Raw genomic sequence first — 18,676 nt, forward strand, 5'->3', positions numbered from 1 at the left:
GGCCTCTGGCGCCGCAGGCTCACTCCGCATTTCATACCCCTCCCTCCCCCTGGCCTGAGTGAGCCAGAGCCCCCTAATCAGCTGCTACTTTAACCCCGTCCTGTCTGAGCAAAGAATAGATGCCCTCAGGCGACCTACATGCAGAGGTGGGGCCAAATCCAAAGCTGAACCCCAGGAGCTGTGCGAACAAAGAAAAGAAAGGGAAATCTCTCCCAGCAGCCTCAGGAGCAGCGGATTAAATCTCCACAATCAACTTGATGTACCCTGCATCTGTGGAATACCTGAATAGAAAGCGAATCATTCCAAAATTGAGGCGGTGGACTTCGGGAGCAACGGTATATATATATTTTTCCTTTTTCTCTTTTTGGGAGTGTGTATGTGTATGCTCCTTTGTGTGATTTTGTCTGTACAGCTTTGCTTTTACCATTCTCCTAGGCTTCAGTCTGTCCTTTTTTTTTTTTTTTTTTTTTCAGTATAGTTTTCAGCACTTGTTATCATTGGTGGATTTGTGTTTTGGTTTGCTTGCTCCTTTCTTTTTTTCTTTTTTTAACTTACTTTAAAATTTTTTAATTTTTATTATTTTTTATATTAATAATTTTTTGATTTTTTTTCTTTCTTTTTTTCTCCCTTTTCTTCTGAGCTGGGTGGCTGACAGGGTCTTGGTGCTCTGGCCAGGTGTCAGGTATGGCCAGGTGTCAGGACTGTGCCACCAGAAACATCCCAGCTCCATGTAATATCAAACGGTGAAAGCTCTCCCAGAGATCTCCATCTCAATGCTAACACCCAGCTCCACTCAAAGACCAGCAAGCTACAGTGCTGGACACCCTATGGCAAACAACTAGCAAGACAGGAACACAGCTCCAACCATTAGAAGAGAGGCTGCTTAAAATCATAATAAATTCACAGGCACCCCAAAACAAACCATCGGATGTGGTCCTGCCCACCAGAAACACAAGATCCAGCCTCATCCACCAGAACACAGGAACTAGTCCCCTCAACCAGGAAGCTAACACAAGGCACCGAACCAACCTTAGCCACTGAGAGCAGACAAAAAAAGCAATGGGAACTACGAACATACAACCCATGAAAAGGAGACCCCAATTACAGTAAGTTAAGCAAAATGAGAAGACAGAGAAACATACAGCAGATGAAGGACCAAGGTAAAAACTGACCAGACCAAACAAATGAAGAGGAAATGGTCTACCTGAAAAAGAATTCAGAGTAACAATAGTAAAGATAATCCAAATCCAGGAAATAGAATGCAGAAAATAAAAGAAACGTTTAACAAGGACCTTGAAGAACTAAAGAGCAAACAAACAATGATGAACAACAAAATAAATGAAATTAAAAATTCTCTAGGAGACAATAACAGAATAACTGAGGCAGAAGAATGGATAAGTGAGCTGGAAGATAAAATAGTGGAAATAACTACTGAAGAGCAGAATAAAGAAAAAACAATGAAAAGAATTGAGGACAGTCTCAGAGACTTCTGGGACAACATTAAATTCACCAACATTAGAATTATATGGGTCCCAGAAGAAGAAGAGAAAAAGAAAGGGACTGAGAAAATATTTGAAGAGATTATAGTTGAAAACTTCCCTAATATGGGAAAGGAAATAGTTAATCAAGTCCGGGAAGCACAGAGAGTCCCATACAGGATAAATCCAAGGAGAAACTGGCCAAGACGCATATTAATCAAACTATCAAAAATTAAATTCAAAGAAAAAATATTAAAACAACAAGGAAAAGCAACACTTAATATACAAGGGAATCCCCATAAAGTTAACAGCTGATCTTTCAGCAGAAATTCTGCAAGCCAGAAAGGAGTGGCAGGACATATTTAAAGTGATGAAAGGGAAAAACATACACCAAGATTATGCTACCCAGTAAGGATCTCATTCACATTTGATGGAGAAATTAAAACTTTACAGATAAGCAAAAGCTAAGAGAATTCAGCACCACCAAACCACCTTTACAACAAATGCTAAAGGAACTTCTCTAGGCAGGAAACAAAAGAGAGGGAAAACACCTACAATACCAAACCCAAAACAATTTAAAAAATTGTAATAGGAGCATACATATTGATAATTACCTTAAAGGTAAATAGATTAAATACTCTCACCAAAAGACATAGACTGGCTGAATGGATACAAAAACAAGACCCATATATATGCTGTCTACAAGAGACCCACTTCAGACCTAGGGACACATATGACTGAAAGTGAGGGGATGGAAAATCATATTTCATGCAAATGGAAATCAAAAGAAAGCTGGAGTAGCAATTCTCATATCACACAAAATAGACATTAAAATAGAGACTATTACAAGAGACAAAGAAGGACACCACACAATGATCAAGGGATCAATCCAACAGGAAGATATAAGAATTGTAAATATTTATGCACCCAATATAGGAACACCTCAATATATAAGGCAAATGCTAATACCCATAAAAGGGGAAATCGACAGTAACACAATCATAGTAGGGGACTTTACACTCCGCTTTCACCAATGGACAGATCATCCAAAATGAAAATAAATAAGGAAACACAGCTTTAAGTGACACATTAGACAAGATGGTCTTAACTGATATTTATAGGACATTCCATCCAAAAACAATAGAATACATTTTCGTCTCAAGTGCTTATGGTACATTCTCCATAATAGATCATATCTTGGGTCACAAATCAAGCCTTGGTAAATATAATAAAATTGAAATCGTATCAAGTATCTTTTTTGACCACAACACTATGAGACTAGATACCCATTACAGGAAAAAAATCTGTAAAAAATACAAACACATGGAGGCTAAACAATACGCTACTAAATAACCAAGAGATCACTGAAGAAATCAAAGAGGAAATCAAAAAATAACTCTAACAAATGCCAATGAAAACTCAATGACCCAAAACCTATGGGATGAAGAAAAAGCAGTTCTAAGAGGGAAGATTATAGAGATACAATCCTACCTCAAGAAAAAGAAACATCTCAAATAAACAACCTAACCTTACACCTAAAGCAATTAGAGAAAGAAGAACAAAAAAAACCCCAAAGTTAGCAAAAGGAAATAAATAATAAATATCAGATCAGAAATAAATGAAAAAGAAATGAAGGAAATGATAGCAAAGATCAACAAAACTAAAAGCTCATTCTTTGAGAAGATAAACAAAATTGTTAAACCATTAGACAGACTCATCAAGAAAAAAAGGGAGAAGACTCAAATCAATAAAATTAGAAATGAAAAAGGAGAAGTAACAACTGACACTGCAGAAATATAAAGGATCATGAGCGATTACTACAAGCAACTCTATGCCAATAAAATGGACAACCTGGAAGAAATGGACAAATTCTTAGAAAAGCACAACCTTCTGAGACTGAACCAGGAAGAAACAGAAAATATAAACAGACCAATCACAAGCACTGAAATCGAAACTGTGATTAAAAATCTTCCAACAATCAAAAGCCCAGGGCCAGATGTCTTCATAGGTGAATTCTATCAAACATTTAGAGAAGAGCTAACACCTATCCTTCTCAAACTCTTCCAAAATATAGCAGAGGGAGGAACACTCCCAAACTCATTTTATGAGGTCACCATCCCTCTAATACCAAAACCAGACAAAGATGTCACTAAGAAAGAAAACTAGAGGCCAATATCACTGATGAACATATATGCAAAAATCCTCAACAAAATACTAGCAAACACAATCCAATAGCACATTAAAAGGAACATACACCATGATCAAATGGGGTTTATCCCAGGAATGCAAGGATTCTTCAATATATGCAAATCAATCAATGTGATACACCATATTAACAAACTGAAGCATAAAACCATATGATCATCTCAGTAGATGTAGAAAAAACGTTTGAAAAATTTCAACACCCATGTATGATAAAAACCCTGCAGAAAGTAGGCATAGAGGGAACTTACTTCAACATAATAAAGGCCATATATGACTAACCCACAGCCAACATCGTTCTCAATGGTGAAAAACTGAAACCATTTCCACTAAGGTGAGGAACAAGACATGGTTGCCCACTGTCACCACTATTATTCAACATAGTTTTGGAAGTTATTTAGCCACAGCAATCAGAGAAGAAAAAGAAATAAAAGGATTCCAAATCAGAAGAGAGGAAGTAAAGCTCTCACTATTTGCAGATGAGATGATACTACACATATAGAATCCTAAAGACACTACCAGAAAACTACTAGAGCTAATGAATGAATTTGGTAAAGTAGTAAGGTATAAAATTAATGCACAGAAATCTCTAATCTCATACACTAATACACTAATGATGAAATGTCTGAAAGAGAAATTAAGGAAACACTCCCATTTACCACTGCAAAAAAAAAGAAAAAAATACTTAGGAATAAACCTACCTAAGGAGACAGAAGACCTTTCTGCAGAAAACTATAAGACACTGATGAATGAAATTAAAGATGATAAAAACTGATGGAGAGATATACTATGTTCTTGGATTGGAAGAATCAACACTGTGAAAATGACTATACTACCCAAAGCAATCTACAGATTAAATTCAATCCCTATCAAACTACCACTGGCATTTTTCACAGAACTAGAACAAAAAATTTCACAATTTGTATGGAAACACAAAAGACCCCAAATAGACAAAGCAATCTTGAGAAAGAAAAAGGAAGCTGGAGGAATCAGGCTCCCTGATTTCAGACTATACTACAAAGTTACAATAATCAAGACAGTATGGTAATGGCATGAAAACAGAAATATAGATCAGTGGAACAGGATAGAAACCCAGAGATAAACCCACGCACATATGGTCACCTTATTTTTTTATAAAGGAGGCAATAATGTACAATAGAGAAAAGACAACCTCTTCAATTAGTGGTGCTGGGAAAACTGGACAGCTACATATAAAAGAATGAAATTATGACACTCCCTAACAGCATACACAAAAATAAACTCAAAATGGATTAAAGACCTAAATGCAAGGCCAGACACTATAAAACTCTTAGAGCGGGTTCTGCATGCCGCTACGGGCAGGCCTGGACCTTTGGAGGCTGCAGGAGTTCCTCCCCGGACGCAGCAGCAGCCCCAGACTCGGCCGGACGCCGATCGCTTTGGGAAGCGGCTCGTTCCAGATACATCAGAAATTCATCTACATGTGGAACAACTCCTACAGAACACCTACTGAACGCTGACAGAAGACTTCAGACCCCCCAAAAGGCAAGAAACCCCCACCATACCTGGGTAGGACAAAAGAAAAAAAGAATAAACAGAGACAAAAGGATAGGGGCGGGACCTGCACCAGTGGGAGGGAGCCGTGAAGGAGGAAAGGTTTCCACACACTACAAGCCCCTTCACTGGCGGAGACTGCAGGTGGCGGAGGGGGAAAGCTTCGGAGAAGCGGAGGAGAGCACAGCAACAGGGGTGTGGAGGGCAAAGCGGAGAGATTCCGCCACAGAGGATCGGTGCCCTCAGGCACACACCAGCCCGAGAGGCTTGTCTGCTCGGCCGCCGGGGCGGGCGGGGCTGGGAGCTGAGGCTCGGGTATCGGGTTTCAGTCGGAGCGCAGGGAGAGGACTGGGGCTGGCAGCAGGAAGAGAGCCTGAAGGGGTTAGTGCACCACGGCTAGCCCGGAGGGAGTCCGGGGAAAAAGTCTGGAGCTGCCGAAGAGGCAAGAGACTTTTTCTTCCCTTTTGTTTCCTGGTGTGCGAGGAGAGGGCATTAGGAGAGCTGCTTAAAGAAGCACCAGAGACGGGCGTGGGGCGCTGGGGCTGCTGCTGCCGCCACCACAAGGTCTGTGTGCGAGGCGCAGGTCACTGTCCACCCCGCCATCCGGGGAGCCTGTGCATCCCGCCACTGCCGGGGTCCCGGGAGCAGAGACGGCTTTCCTGGGAAAGCCCAAGGAGCGCCTCGGGCTGGTACAACGTCACGCCGGCCTCTGCCGCCGCAGGCCCGCCCCACACTGCGCGCCCCTCCCTCCCCTCTGCCTGAGTGAGCCAGAGTCCCCGAATCAGCGGCTCCTTTAAACCCGTCCTGTCTGAGCAAAGAACGGACGCCCTCCGGCGACCTACGCACAGAGGCGGGGCCAGGTCCAAGGCTGAGACACGGGAGCTGTGAGAGCAGAGACAGGGAAATCTCTCTGTGCAGCCTCAGAGGCAGCGGATTAAAGCTCCACGGTCCACTTGATGTGCCCTGCGTCTGTGGAGTGCACGAATGGACAGCGAATCATCCCAAATTGAGGAGGTGGACTTTCAGGACAAGATTTCAGACTTTTCCCCCTTTTTTTCTTTTTACAACGAATTATCCCAAATTGAGGAGGTGGACTTTGAGAGCAAGTTTTCAGACTTTTCCCCCTTTCCCTCTTTTTACAACGAATTATCCCAAATTGAGGAGGTGGACTTTGAGAGCAAGATTTTTGATTTTTCCCCCTGATCTCTTTTTGTGAATGTGTATGTGTATGCTTCTGTATGAGATTTTCTCTGTATAGCTTTGCTTCCACCATATGTCCCAGGGTTCTATCTGTCAGTTTTTTTTTTCAATAATTACTTTTTAATTTTAATAACGCTACTATATTTTACACTTTATTCTATTTTACTTTACCTGCTCTTTCTTTTTTTCCTACCTTCCCTTCCTCCCTCCCTCCCTCCGCCCCTCCTTTCCTTCTTTCTCTATTTCTTTCCTTCCTCCCTCCCTCCCTTCTTCCTTTCACTCTTTCTTTTTCTTTCCTTCCTCCCTCCCTCCCACCCTTCTTCCTTTCACTCTTTCTTTTTCTTTCCTTCCTCCCTCCCTCCCTCCTGTCTTTCTTTCTATCCTTCCTCCCTCCCTTCTTCCATTCACTATTTCTTTCCTTCCTCCCTCCCTCCCTCCTTTCTTTCTTTCTTTCTTCCTTCCTTTCTTTCTCTCTTTCTTTCTTTCTTTTACTAATTCTTTCTTTCTACTTTTTCTCCCTTTTATTCTGAGCCGGGTAAATGAAAGGCTCTTGGTGCTGCAGCCAGGAGTCAGTGCTGTGCCTCTGAAGTGGGAGAGCCAACTTCAGGACACGGGTCCACAAGAGACCTCCCAGCTCCACATAATATCAAGCGACGAAAATCTCCCAGAGATCTCCATCTCAACGCCAGCACACAGCTTCAGTCAACGACCAGCAAGCTATAGTGCTGGTCACCCTATGCCAATCAACTAGCAAGGCAGGAACACAACCCCACCCATTAGCAGAGAGGCTGCCTAAAAACATAATAAGGCCACAGGCAACCCAAAACACACCACCAGACGTGGACCTGTCCACCAGAAAGACAAGGTCGAGCCTCAACCACCAGAACACAGGCACTAGTCACCCCCACCAGGAAGCCTACACAACCTACTGAAACAACCTTAGCCACTGGAGACAGACACCAAAAACAATGGGAACTACGAATCTGCAGCCTGCAAAAAGGAGACCCCAAACACAGGAAGATAAGCAAAATGAGAAGACAGAAAAACACACAGCAGGTGAAGGAGCAAGATAATAAACTACCAGACCTAACAAATGAAGAGGTAATAGGCAGTCTACCTGAAAAAGAATTCAGAGTAATGATAGTAAAGATGATCCAAGATTCTATTTCCAAGATCCAAAATCTTGGAAATAGAATAGACAAAATGCAAGAAACAGTTAACAAGGACCTAGAAGAACTAAAGATGAATCAAGCATTGATTAAAAACTCAATAATTGGAATGAAAAATAATCTAGATGGGATCAATAGCAGAATAACTGAAGCAGAAGAACGGATAAGTGAGGTGGAAGATAAAATAGTAGAAATAACTGCTGCAGAGCAAAATAAAGAAAAAAGAATGAAAAGAACAGAGGACAGTCTCAGAGACCGCTGGGACAACATTAAACGCACCAACATTCGAATTATAGGGGTTCCAGAAGAAGAAGAGAAAAAGAAAGGGACTGAGAAAATATTTGAAGAGATTATAATTGAAAACTTCCCTAATATGGGAAAGGAAATAGTTAATCAAGTCCAGGAGGCACAGAGAGTCCCATACAGAATAAATCCAAGGAGAAATATGCCAAGACATATATTAATCAAACTGTCAAAAATTAAACACAAAGAAATCATATTAAAAGCAGCAAGGGAAAAACAACAAATAACACACAAGGGAATCCCCATCAAGTTAACAGCTGATCTCTCAGCAGAAACTCTACAAGCCAGAAGGGAGTGGCAGGACATAATTAAAGTGATGAAGGAGAAAAACCTGCAACCAAGATTACTCTACCCAGCAAGAATCTCATTCAGATTTGATGGAGAAATTAAAACCTTTACAGACAAGCAAAAGCTGAGAGAGTTCAGCACCACCAAACCAGCTTTACAACAAATGCTAAAGGAATTTCTCCAGGCAAGAAACACAACAGAAGGAATATACCTACAATAATGAACCCAAAGCAATTAAGGAAATGGGAATAGGAACATACATATCAATAATTACCTTAAATGTAAATGGACTAAATGCTCTCACCAAAAGACACAGATTGGCTGAATGGATACAAAAACAAGACTCATATATATGCTGCCCACAAGAGAACCACTTCAGACCTAGAGACACATACAGACTGAAAGTAAGGGGATGGAAAAAGATATTCCATGCAAATGGAAATCAAAAGAAAGCTGCAGTAGCAATTCTTATATCAGACAAAATAGACTTTAAAATAAAGACTATTAGAAGAGACAAAGAAGGACACTACATAATGATCAAGGGATCGATCCAAGAAGAAGATATAACAATTGTAAATATTTATGCACCCAACATAGGAGCACCTCAATACATAAGGCAAATACTAACAGCCATAAAAGGGGAAATCAACAGTAACACACTCATACTAGGGGACTTTAACACCCGACTTTCACCAATGGACAGATCATCCAAAATGAAAATAAATAAGGAAACACAAGCTATAAATGATACATTAAACAAGATGGACTTAATTGATATTTATAGGACATTCCATCCAAAAACAACAAAATACACATTTTTCTCAAGTGCTCATGGAACATTCTCCAGGATAGATCATATCTTGGGTCACAAATCAAGCCTTGGTAAATTTAAGAAAATTGAAATTGTATCAAGTATCTTTTCGAACCACAATGCTATGAGACTAGACATCAATTACAGGAAAAGATCTGTAAAAAATACAAACACATGGAGGCTAAACAATACACTACTCAATAATGAACTGATCACTGAAGAAATCAAACAGGAAATTTAAAAATACCTAGAAACAAATGACAATGGAGACACAACGACCCAAAACCTATGGGACACAGCAAAAGCAGTTCTAAGCGGGAAGTTTATAGCAATACAATCCCACCTTAAGAAACAGGAAACATCTCGAGTAAACAACCTGACCCTGCACCTAAAGCAATTAGAGAAAGAAGAACAAAAAACTCCCAAAGTTAGCAGGAGGAAAGGAATCATAAAGATCAGATCAGAAATAAATGAAAAAGAAATGAAGGAAACGATAGCAAAGATCAATAAAAGTAAAAGCTGGTTCTTTGAGAAGATAAACAAAATTGACAAACCATTAGCCAGACTCATCAAGAAAAAAAGGGAGAAGACTCAAATCAATAGAATTAGAAATGAAAAAGGAGAAGTAACAACTGACACTGCAGAAATACAAAAGATTATGAGAGATGACTACAAGCAACTCTATGCCAATAAAATGGAAAACCTGGAAGAAATGGACAAATTCTTAGAAATGCACAACCTGCCAAACTGAATCAGGAAGAAATAGAAAATATGAATAGACCAATCACAAGCACTGAAATTGAAACTGTGATTAAAAATCTTCCAACAAACAAAATCCCAAGACCAGATGGCTTCACAGGTGAATTCTATCAAACATTTAGAGAAGAGCTAACACCCATCCTTCTCAAACTCTTCCAAATAATTTCAGAGGAAGGAACACTCCCAAACTCAATCTACGAGGCCACCAACACCTTGATACCAAAACCACGCAAGGATGTCACAAAGAAAGAAAACTACAGGCCAATATCACTGATGAACATAGATGCAAAAATCCTCAACAAAATACTAGCAAACAGAATCCAACAGCACATTAAAAGGATCATACACCATGATCAAGTGGGGTTTATTCCAGGAATGCAAGGATTCCTCAATATATGTAAATCAATCAATGTGATACACCAGATTAACAAATTGAAGGAGAAAAACCATATGATCATCTCAATAGATGCAGAGAAAGCTTTCGACAAAATTCAACACCCATTTATGATAAAAACCCTGCAGAAAGTAGGCATAGAGGGAACTTTCCTCAACATAATAAAGGCCATATATGATAAACCCACAGCCAACATTGTCCTCAATGGTGAAAAACTGAAACCATTTCCACTAAGATCAGGAACAAGACAAGGTTGCCCACTCTCACCACTCTTATTCAACCTAGTTTTGGAAGTTTTATCACCAGCAATCAGAGAAGAAAAGGAAATAAAAGGAATCCAAATTGGAAAAGAAGAAGTAAAGCTGTCACTGTTTGCAGATGACATGATACTATACCTAGAGAATCCTAAAGATGCTATCAGAAAACTACTAGAGCTAATTAATGGATTTGGTAATGTAGCAGGATACAAAATTAATGGACAGAAATCTCTGGCATTCCTGTACACTAATGATGAAAAATTTGAAAGTGAAATCAAGAAAACACTCCCATTTACCACTGCAACAAAAAGAATAAAATATCTAGGAATAAACCTACCTAAGGAGACAAAAGACCTGTATGCAGAAAATTATAAGACACTGATGAAAGAAATTTAAGATGATACAAATAGATAGAGAGATGTACCATGTTCTTGGATTGGAAGAATCAACCTTTTGAAAATGACTGTACTACCCAAAGCAATCTACAGATTCAATGCAATCCCTATCAAACTACCACTGGCATTTTTCACAGAACTAGAACAAAAAATTTCAAAATTTGTTTGGAAAAACTAAAGACCCCGAATAGCCAAAGCAATCTTGAGAACAAAAAACGAAGCTAGAGGAATCAGGTTTCCTGACTTCAGACTATACTACAAATCTACAGTAATCAAGACAGTGTGGTACTGGCACAAAAACAGAAAGATAGATCAATGGAACAGGATAGAAAGCCCAGTGATAAACCCATGCACATATGGTCAACTTATCTTTGATAAAGGAGGCAGGAATGTACAGTGGAGAAAGGACAGCCTCTTCAATAAGTGGTGCTGGGAAAACTGGACAGGGACATGTAAAAGTATGAGATTAGATCATTCCCTAACACCATACACAAAAATAAGCTCAAAATGTATTAAAGACCTAAATGTAAGGCCAGAAACTTTCAAATTCTTAGAGGAAAACATAGGCAGAACACTCTATGACATAAATCACAGCAAGATCCTTTTGGACCCACCTCCTAGAGAAATGGAAATAAAAACAAAGATAAACACATGGGACCTAATGAAACTTCAAAGCTTTTGCACAACAAAGGAAACCATAAACAAGACCAAAAGACAACCCTCAGAATGGGAGAAAATATTTGCAAATGAAGCAACTGACAAAGGCTTAATCTCCAAAATTTATAAGCAGCTCATGCAGCTCAATAACAAAAAGACAAACAACCCAATCCAAAAATGGGCAGAAGACTTAAATAGGCATTTCTCCAAAGAAGATATAGACTGCCAACAAACACATGAAAGAATGCTCAACATCATTAATCATTAGAGAAATGCAAATCAAAACTACAATGAGATATCATCTCACACCAGTCAGAATGGCCATCATCAAAAAATCTGGAAACAATAAATGCTGGAGAGGGTGTGGAAAAAAGGGAACACTCTTGCACTGCTGGTAGGAATGTGAATTGGTACAGCCACTATGGAGAACGGTATGGAGGTTCCTTAAAAAACTACAAATAGAACTACCATATGACCCAGCAATCCCACTACTAGGCATATACCCTGAGAAAACCATAATTCAAAAAGAGACATGTACTAAAATATTAATTGCAGCTCTCTTCACAATAGCCCAGAGTTGGAAACAACCTAAGTGTCCATCATCGGATGAATGGATAAAGAAGATGTGGCACATATATACAATGGAATATTACTCAGCCATAAAAAGAAACGAAACTGAGCTATTTGTAATGAGGTGGATAGACCTAGAGTCTGTCATACGGAGTGAAGTAAGTCAGAAAGAGAAAGACAAATACCGTATGCTAACACATATATATGGAATTAAAAAAAAATGTCATGAAGAACCTAGGGTAAAACGGGAATAAAGACACAGACCTACTTGAGAATGGACCTGAGGATATGGGGAGGGGGAAGGGTAAGCTGTGACAAAGCGAAAGAGAGGCATGGACATATATACACTACCTAACGTAAGGTAGATAGATAGTGGGAAGCAGCCGCGTAGCACAGGGAGATCAGCTCGGTGCTTTGTGACCGCCTGGAGGGGTGGGATGGGGAGGGTGGGAGGGAGGGGGATGCATGAGGGAAGGGATGTGGGAACAGATGTATATGTATGACTGATTCACTTTGTTATAAAGCAGAAACTAATAAAAAATATTACTTGTTAATGTTAATATGGTAATTTAAAATACGGCTTGATATAATTTAATTTTAATTGCCTAACACAAATATGTCTGATATTCACCTATATGAATTCTAACCTATTAGTAAAGATGTCAAATGAGTCACCAAAAATAAAAAAAATTAAAAAAAATAAAACTCTTAGAGCAAAACATAGGCAGAACTGTCTATGACATAAATCACAGCAAGATCTTTTTTGACCCACTTCCTAGAAAATGGAAATAAAAATAAATAAGTTGGACCTAATGAGACTTAAAAGCTTTTGCAGAGCAAAGGAAACTATAAACAAGACCTAGAGACAACCCTCAGAATGAGAGAAAATATTTGCAAATGAAACAACTGACAAAGGATTAGTCTCCAAATATACAGGCAGCTTATGCAGCTCAATATCAAAAAAACAAACATCCCAATCCAAAAATGGGCAGAAGACCTGGATATACATTTCTCCAAAGAAGGTATACAGATTACCAACAGACACATGAAAGAATGCTCAACATCACTAATCAGTAGAGACATGCAAATCAAAACTACAATGAGGTATCACCTCGCACCGGTCGGAATGGCCATCATCAAAAAATCTAGAAACAATAAATGCTGGAGAGGGTGTGAAGAAAAGGGTACCCTCCTGCACTGTTGGTGGGACTGTAAATTGATATAGCCACTATGGAGAGCATTATGGAGCGTCCCTAAAGATAGAACTACTATGTGACCTAACAATACCTCTACTGGGCATATACGGTGAGAAAACCATAATTCAAAAGGAGACATGTACTGCAATGTTCATTGCATCTCTGTTTACAATAGCCTGGACATGGAAGCAACCTAAGTGTCCATCAACAGATGAATGGATAAAGAAGATGTGGCACATATATAAAGTGGAATATTAGCCATAAAAGGAAACAAAATTGAGTTATTTGTAGTGAGGTGGATGGACCTAGAGTCTGTCATACAGAGTGAAGTAAGTCAGAAAGAGAAAAGCAAATACCGTATGCTAACAGATATATATGGAATCTAAAAAAAAAAAAAAAAAGTTTATGAGGAACCTAGGGGCATGACAGCAATAACAATGTGAATGTAGAAAATGGACTTGAGGACATGGGCAGGGGGAAAGGTAAGGTGGGAAGAAGTGAGAGAATGGCATGGACATATATACACTACCATATGTAAAATATATTGCTACTGGGAAGCAGCTACATAGCACAGGGAGATCAGCTTGGTGCTTTGTGACCACCTAGAGTGGTGGGATAGTGAGGTTGAGAGGGAGACACAAGAGGGAGGGGATATGGGGATATATGTATATGTATAGCTGATTCACTTTGTTATACAGCAGAAACTAACACACCATTGTAAAGCAATTATACTCAAATAAAGATGTTAAAAAAATAAAACAAATAAAGAACATTCTGACATGTGCTACATGGATGAACCTTGGATAAATTTTGCTAAGTGAAATAAGACAGTCACAAAAAGACAAATAGTGAAAAAAAAAGACAAATAGTGTGTAATTAATTCCACTTATAGAAGGTACCTAGAGTAGTCAAATCCATTAAAGCAGAAAGTAGAAAGGTGCTGTCAGAGGCTTAAGGGAGGAGAAAATGGGGAGTTTTTGTTTAATAAATAGAGTTTCAAATTGAGAAGATGGAGACGTTCTGGATATGGATGGTGGCGAGAGTTGCACAATGTTGTGAGTGTGTTTAATGCACTGAACTATATGCTTAAAAATAGTTAAATGGTAAATTTCGTTATGCATATTTTTCCACAAAATAATCCATAAATCACATAATGAATAAAAGTGAGAGAGTATAGTAAGAAGAAGGTGTAAAGGAACTGTGGATATTAAGTAATGGAGAAACAAAGTGAAAGTAAATAAATTTGTAGCTGTAATTAACACACAGGTACTTCAAGAAAACAGGAAAAGGACCATTCATGATGAGGAGAGCAAATAAAGTGTGAAGAGTTCAGAGAAAATAGCCTTGCCTGAAGTGTAGAGCAAAGAAGAAAGATGGATGAAAGATTAAAAAAAAAAAGGAAGAAAATGAAACCCAGGAGATTGCCAAAAATTAAAATTAAAATAAAAAATAATTGCATAAATAGTAAGAGTGAGTAAACCAACAGATATAAAAAAGTTGAAGAATAAATAAAAAGTAATCTTGAATTATTATAAACAAGGCAATAAAAAAGTATACATTGTTTATGAATGGATAATCACTAAAATGTCACTGCTTTTAAAGAGGACAGTAAGATTGGAGAAATGAAAGAAAGGACAGAAATAAACTTTTATTTCATTGGATTTGTGGGAATATGAGATAGGAGTGTTTGGACACTTTAACTCTTACTGTTGAGAAAACTGTAGATTCTTTCCAATTGCTATGTATATATGTGATAATAATGAATATAGTTAAGTAACACAACTTTCCTTTCTTTCACTTATAGAATATTTGTTAAGCTCATAGAAACGTAGTGAAGCCTCAGCTGATATTCATTGATGACAAGGAATAATGATGGAAATAAACAATATATGGCAGATAAACTCTAAAGTATCCAGTGTTTAGTGTCAAAACATCTCTGAAATAAAGTTTAATTGTTGAAAGTACATGCCCTGGAGCCATAGTTTTAAGTGTGATATTTGGAAAGTTGACTTACTTTGATATGCTTAGTTTCCTCAACTATAAAATGGGAGTTTCACTATATCTATCTTACAGAAGTAACATGATTTAATGAGGTAAAGCATATAAAATGATTTTCAAACTTCCTGAAAAAACAAATGTTCAATAAATATTTTCTGTAATTAGTTTTTATTATTATTAAATCTTCCTTAAATCTACTTCAAAGGTAATAATATGTTTTACAGCTTTATTGAGATATAATTCATATACCACAAAAATCATCAATTGAATGTTTACAGTTTAGTGGTTCTTAGTATACTCCTAGAACTGTGCAGCTATTACCACGGTCTAATTTTAGAACATTTCAACATCCCCAAAAGAAATGTTATATACATTAGCAGGCATTCCCAATTCCCACTCCCCACACTCACCCACTAGGTGCAGGCAACTGCTAATCCAAGTCAACTTTCTCTATATATATTTGCCTATTTTGGACATCTCACATATGGAATTAAACAATATGTGGTCTTTTTTGACTGCCTTCTTTTACTTAGTATGATGTGTACATTTCATCCATGTAGTTAGTACATGCAGCAGAATTTCATTCATTTTATGGCCACATTCATTGTATGAATATATTTTTTTGTTCATCTATTCATCAGTTGTCAGATATTTGGTTTGTTTCCACTGTTGTGCTATTATGAATAATGCTGCTATGAACGTTGTGTGAACATGTGTTTTAATTTCTCTTGGCTGTATAACCGGTAGTGAAATTGCTGGGTCATATAGTAACTCTGCATTTAGGATTTTGTTCATCTGCCACTGTTTTTCATTTTACATTTTCAACAGCAGTGAACGGAGATTTCCAAATTCTCTAAATTATTGCTAATTCTTGTTCTGTCTGCCTTTGTCCCATCTTTGTAGGTGGGAAGTAGTTTCCTGTGGTTTCAGTTTTAATTTGTGTTTTCCTAATGATAAATGATGCTGAACGTATTTTCATGTGCTTGTTAGCCATTTAAATATTTTATTTGGAAAAATGTTGATTCAAACCCTTTGTCTACTTTTTAGTTGGGTCATTCATCTTTTTTATTATTGAGTGGTAAGAATTGTTTTGTATATTCTAGATATAGTTTCCTTGTCAGATGCATTACTTAGAAATATTTTCTCCCATTTTCTAGGTAGTTTTTTAACTTGCTTGATGGTGCCCTTTGAGGCACTAAAATTTTAACTTTTGGTGAACTCCAACTTATCTATTTTTGGGAGGTCACATTTGCAATTGGTGACTTGCAAAAGAAACTTGCTTAACTCAAGATCACAGATATTTACTCCTATGTTTTCTTGAAGAATTTTTCATATTTAACTATTACACTTAGGTCCTTAATTTATTTTGAGCTCACTTCTGTGAATGGTGTGAAGTGTGAGTCCAAATTCATTATTTGGCATGTGGATATCTACTTGTCTGGCACCATTTTTTGAAAAAACTACTTTTTCCCCATTGAATTGTCTTGACACCTCTGTCAAAAAGCAATAAATCATAAATGTAGAGTGTGCTTCTTGAATCCTAATTCTATTTCATGATCTATATGTCTATCTTTTGGTCAGTGCAACCCTGTCTTGGTTACAGTTGACTTTGTAGTATCAAATGGAAAGTGTGAGTCCTCCAACTGTGTCCTTTTTTTTTTAAGATAGTTTTGGCTAATCTGGGTTCCTTAAATTTTTATATAAATTTTAGGATCAGTTTTCTAATTTCTGTAAAACACCAGCAGGAATTACACAGTGATTGCTTTGAATCTATACATCAATTTGGGGAGTGTTACCATTTTAACAATGTTAAGTCTTTAAACATGGGATATCTTTTCATTTGTTTAGATCTTCATTAATTTCTCTCAATATGTTTTGAAATTTTTTGAGTGTACAAGTCTTGTATTTGTCTATTAAACTTATTCCTAGGTATTTCAATTTTTGTTGCTATTATGAATGGAATTGTTTTCTTATTTCATTTTCAGATCGTTCACTGCTGATATTAATACAGCTGATATTGTAAATTGATCTTGGATTCTGCCACATTGCTGAACACCATTATTAGCTCAGGTAGTTGCTTGTATTTGTTTATATGTGTGTATTTCTTTGGATTTCTATATCCAAAATTATACCAATAAAAATAGTTTCACTTTTTTTACATTCCTTTACAGTCTGGATACATTTTATTTTATTTTTTCCTTACCGAATTGCAATAACTAGAATCTTCAGTACAATGTTAATTAGAAGTGACAAGAATGGGTATTCTTTTCTTGTTTCTGATTTTAGGAGGAAACATTCAGTCTTTATTAATTGTTAGCTGTGGGTGTTTTATGGATACACTTTCTCAGGCTAAGGGCATTCCCTTCTATTTCTAGTTAAGTAGTTTTATCATGAAAGGGTGTAGGATTTTTTCAGATGCTTTTCCCACATTTTGGGATGATGATGTGGCTTTTATCATGTGTGCTATTAACATATAGTATTACATTGATTGATTTTTTTAATCTTAAATCTACCTTGCATTTCTGGGATACACTCCATTTGACCATGGTGTATAATCCTTCTTATATGTTACTGGATTCGGTTTGTCAGTATTTCACTGAGGATATGCTGCATTTCTAATCATAAGAGAAGTTGCTCTGAAGTTTTCTTATGTGTCTTTGGTTTTGGCATCACAGTAGTAGTGGCCTCATAGAATGAGTTGGGAAGTGTTATCTATTTTTTGGAAGAGTTTGTGAAAGATTGGTATTAAATCTTTTGTAAACATTTGGAAGAATTTATCAGTAAAATCCTCTGGGTCTGGGCATTTCTCTCAATCTCTCTCTCCCTCTTTTTTAACTAATTGAATCTCTTTGCTTGTTATAGATCTATTCAGATTATCTAGAGATGGAGAGAAGATTTGACTAGCCCAAAAAAAGTGTTACAGAATGCTGTCTTAAAGTTCAATAGTTTCTCTTTGATAGATGACAATTATTTGTTCTGTGGCTTTAGCTAAATAAAAGATTTCTGAAATGGTGATTTCAGTTGTTTTACCATATTTTCTAGTTTTAGAGGGAGTTCACACAATTCCTCACTCTACCATTCCAGAAGGTAATCTGGGTCAGGGGAAAGCTGGTTCTACCTCATGGCTATTGTAAAGATGGAAAACTTTGAGCCAGTAATATTTTATTGAATAAGTTTTATAGCATGTACATATGATATTTAAATAAAGAGAGCAATCAGATAATCATCAATGCAAAGATAAAATATGTAACACCTTTAATTTTATCAAAATCTATCACAGAAGGAGAAAACAATTAGATAAATAGTTGTGAATTAAATAATAAAAATCCTCTTTATAAAATATTAAAATGGGTCACAAATATTTGGCTACTTGAATTGTTCCAGTAAATAAAGCTACCATATGACTTTTTACAGGTAAACAACAACTTATCCTAAAGCTGAGGGCATAAGCTTTCTAAGGCAGATG

Source organism: Mesoplodon bidens, assembly GCF_964165515.1.
Source record: "Mesoplodon bidens genome assembly, chromosome: 2".
In the NCBI taxonomy this organism is placed as follows: domain Eukaryota; kingdom Metazoa; phylum Chordata; class Mammalia; order Artiodactyla; family Ziphiidae; genus Mesoplodon; species Mesoplodon bidens.